We start from the raw sequence: 3,766 nt of genomic DNA, 5'->3' as shown, positions 1-3,766 counted from the left end.
TTTTATGGTTGTGTGGTGGTATCAGCCATCCTGTATGGAGTGGTCTGCTGGAGCAGCAGCATCACGGCTGCAGACAGGAAGAGACTAAAGAAACCGGTTAAGAAAGCAAGCTCTGTCCTGGGCTGGTGTTAGACAGGAGGATGATGACAAAGCTGTTGTCTATCATGGAGGACATCTCCCACCCCCTGCAGGAAACAGGACCATCACCGGCAGCTCCTTCAGGGACAGACTGCTTCACCCACGATGTTTAAAGGAGGTCCTTCCTTCCTGCAGCAGTCAGACTGTGTTCAATCAAACCTGCTCCCAGTAGTTCAGATCACCCATGAAGTAACTGCAATAAAATGTAAATAAGTCAATATGTGCAATTTCACAAGGTTTTTTTTTTTTTTTTACAAGCATTTCTATTTCTTCTCTAAGGAGAAAGCATCTATTTATATCTGTGCAGTGAGTGCTGCTTTTCTTTTTACTTTTTTTCCTATCTGCTACTGCCACACCGAAAATTTCCCCACTGCAGAATCTACCTATCCATCCATCTATCTATGGTCCATCTACCTCCCTACCTATCTATCCATCCATCCATCCATCCATCCATCCATCTCTCTCACAGGTGTGGGGGTTGATTCACCTGTTCTCAATCACCTTAATCCACGAAGGCCCGGTTCTTCATTCTTCCGCTCTCTGCCAGACCAGAGACTTTGAAACCAGAACCTTTCTCCTACAATTAGTCTGGTTTCCCCTTTTTGTTTTCACCTTGGTTTAGTTATCCTTTCTGTGTTGGTTTTAGTTTCATTCGTTAAATAAACTCCTTGTAATCTTTGACCTGTGTCTGCAGATGTCCTGTGACACCAATGATCCCATCTGATATTTAGCATGTTTTCAATTATTGGTCCCATTTCTTAAAAAAAAAAAAAAAAAAAAAGCCCCCTGAAATCTGATCAGATAAATGAATGTGAAACTACTTTGGGTCTGCTGCAGCTGCCTCCCTCTGATCTTGTTCCTGCCCACAGCACAATCTGATCAGTGAAACACTGAAGGACAACTTCAGCATGTAAAACATAAATAAGCAAAGGCTGCAACTCGTGATTATTTTAATTTTAACTTAACTTTATGTGCTGTTCAAAAACTTTATTTTTTCTGCAAATGTGTAGTGATTCCAAATCTTGGTTATTGATCTCCTTGATTACAAAAAAAACTGTATCGACCCGGAAAAAAAACAAACATGTCAGGCACCCTATGATGTTAACTGTTTGCCTGAATGTTTTTGTTTAAAATCCTCAGTAATAACCTTTGACTGGTTGCTCTTAACCCTGTAAAACTCACTGCTGCAAAAATACAACATCAGCTTATTTTTAGGGTCCGAGCACCACGAAGTGGTGCGAGGAACCTATTGAAACCCTAGAAATTATTATTATTATTATTATTATTATTATTATACTTTTTTCTACGGACGGGGAAAACGCATTTTTGACGCCCTAAACATACACGAAAACGCATGAAAATCGCCACACCCATCAGGACTGGCGAAAAATGTTGTCTATCATGGAGGACATCTCCCACCCCCTGCGAGAAACAGGACCAGGACCAACAGGACCAAATTGTCCAAAACATGACTCATAATTCAAAATGGCCGACTTCCTGTTGCATTATGGGTAATGATGCAAGAGGCTTTTTTGTGCGTCTTGCTGAGTTACATATGTGTGCCGAATTTCAGAAGTCTAGGTCGAACGCTGTCCGGGGGCTGAATTTTCGTAATTTTCTAGGGGGCGCTATTGAGCCATTTTGGCACGCACGCGTGCCATTCCCCTAAAATATCAAATTTTTCGCCAGTCCTGATGTGTGTGGCGATTTTCATGCGTTTTCGTGTATGTTTAGGGCGTCAAAAATGCGTTTTCCCCGTCCGTAGAAAAAAGTATAATAATAATAATAATAATAATAATAATAATAATAATTCCTAGGGTTTCAATAGGTTCCTCGCACCACTTCGTGGTGCTCGGACCCTAATAATTCCTTGCATTCCAATAGGGTCTTCGCACCATTCGGTGCTCGGACCCTAATGAACCTTTATCAAACCAAAACTAGGAGGAACGTTTGTTTCACTTTGACGCTCCTCTGGCGTGATGACGTCGTGAAACTCACCTGTGCGTGGCTCCGTCCGGGCCACGCCTCTCACCTGAGTCCGGGAAGATTTAGGGGAAACTTTCCGAACCACCGAGAAACGGCGAAGTCGGTGAGGAGAGAGAAATTTCTGACGAGCGGATTTTGTAAAACTTAAACGAGTCACCTAGTAGAAGCGTCCGGACTGAGCAGGGAAGCTTTACAGGTGAGTTAGCTTCAGTTCTGCAGGTGTTTCCTGGTTCACAGCTGCTCTCTGAGTCCGTATGTTCACCTGAGGAGGGCGAGGAGAAGCTCAGGAGACACTTCTGTAAAGTTTTACTGCAGTGAACCTCAGTTTGAAAGGTTTACCTCCTAGTGAAGGAGTCAACACTGAGCAGGAGCTAAAGGCTAACTGCTAACTGACTTTACTGTTTAATCTGAGTATGACGTGTGGTTTACTTTCATGCTCTGCGGTGTGTTATGTAGAATATTTAGTTTTTGGGTTAACATAAGAAGAATTTTTGAGGATTTCTAACATATTTGGGGCTTGGCAAGTCCATAAATCTGGAGATTTTAGCCTGATTTTAGCCTATTTTCATGTTATTTCAGAGGGAAATTAATATAGAAGGAGAGACTTTCACTTTGTGCTCTGCCCACATTAATATGAGCAGTTTTTCTAGTGGTCCTCAAACCGTATGCCTTAGAATTAGTCTGATTAATGATTATTATGATTAAGATTATTATTACAGCTGGAATCATATGTAAAGGTGGAAATACTTGTTTTCGTACGTTTAATTGAACAGTAATTTTGACCAGGAGAAGAAATGCTGGTGTTGGTGAGGAGAAAAAGCTCACCCATAACATCCCATAACAGAATATCTAAAATAAATAGTGTTTAAAGTGAATTTTCTGCCTGTGTAGATGTCAAAAAAGACAGAAGATTCCATCTATAGCCTATTGATAAATTATGTAACTGCAGCAACTTGCAATAAAACAATAAATGTGTCTTTATTACTGCTCCGCTATCTGCTGCTATATTTTGTTACGTTACTTTAATAATATGAGTGGTCATTTTCTGTATTTAGTTATGCAAAACTATTTATACATACTCAGTAATGTCACTGCTGCAAATTTCTGTACTGTGAGATGAAAAAAAAACCCTATATTCCAACATTTCTGATCAACTATATCATGTTATTTTGATGGATCCAGGGCTGTTTTTTTTAATTACTTTTACTTTTTTTAAACAACAAACAAGCAAAATTCAATCTCATACTATTCCTATAGCATTCAGAGCTACAGTATCGGGCATTTAGACCTAACAATGTCTCCGTTTGATGGAGTTTAATGGTGAGCTTTAGCATTAGGTTTACGTTGTCTGGAAGTTTATTGTCAGCTGCATGCCTCATTTTATCCTCACCGTACTGGTTCTGCCACACGTGCAAGTTTCTACCTGCCCGCCACACGGTTTCACAATAGTTTCGGCTGCATTCCCAAACCGCTACGTCTTCCTCTCCTTTGACCCTAATCACTAGTTATTGGTACGCTGTTTGATTAAGGATGAGTGGAATCTGTGAGCTGTGCTGCTCTGGAAAGCTCTCACAAGACGATTTGTGTTACAGATTTGTGCTTTCTAGGTTTAAACGGTAAATCCTGGATGAAATAAAGCACT

Source organism: Amphiprion ocellaris, chromosome 2, assembly GCF_022539595.1.
Source record: "Amphiprion ocellaris isolate individual 3 ecotype Okinawa chromosome 2, ASM2253959v1, whole genome shotgun sequence".
Lineage (NCBI taxonomy): Eukaryota > Metazoa > Chordata > Actinopteri > Pomacentridae > Amphiprion > Amphiprion ocellaris.
This window is presented reverse-complemented; position numbering follows the sequence as displayed.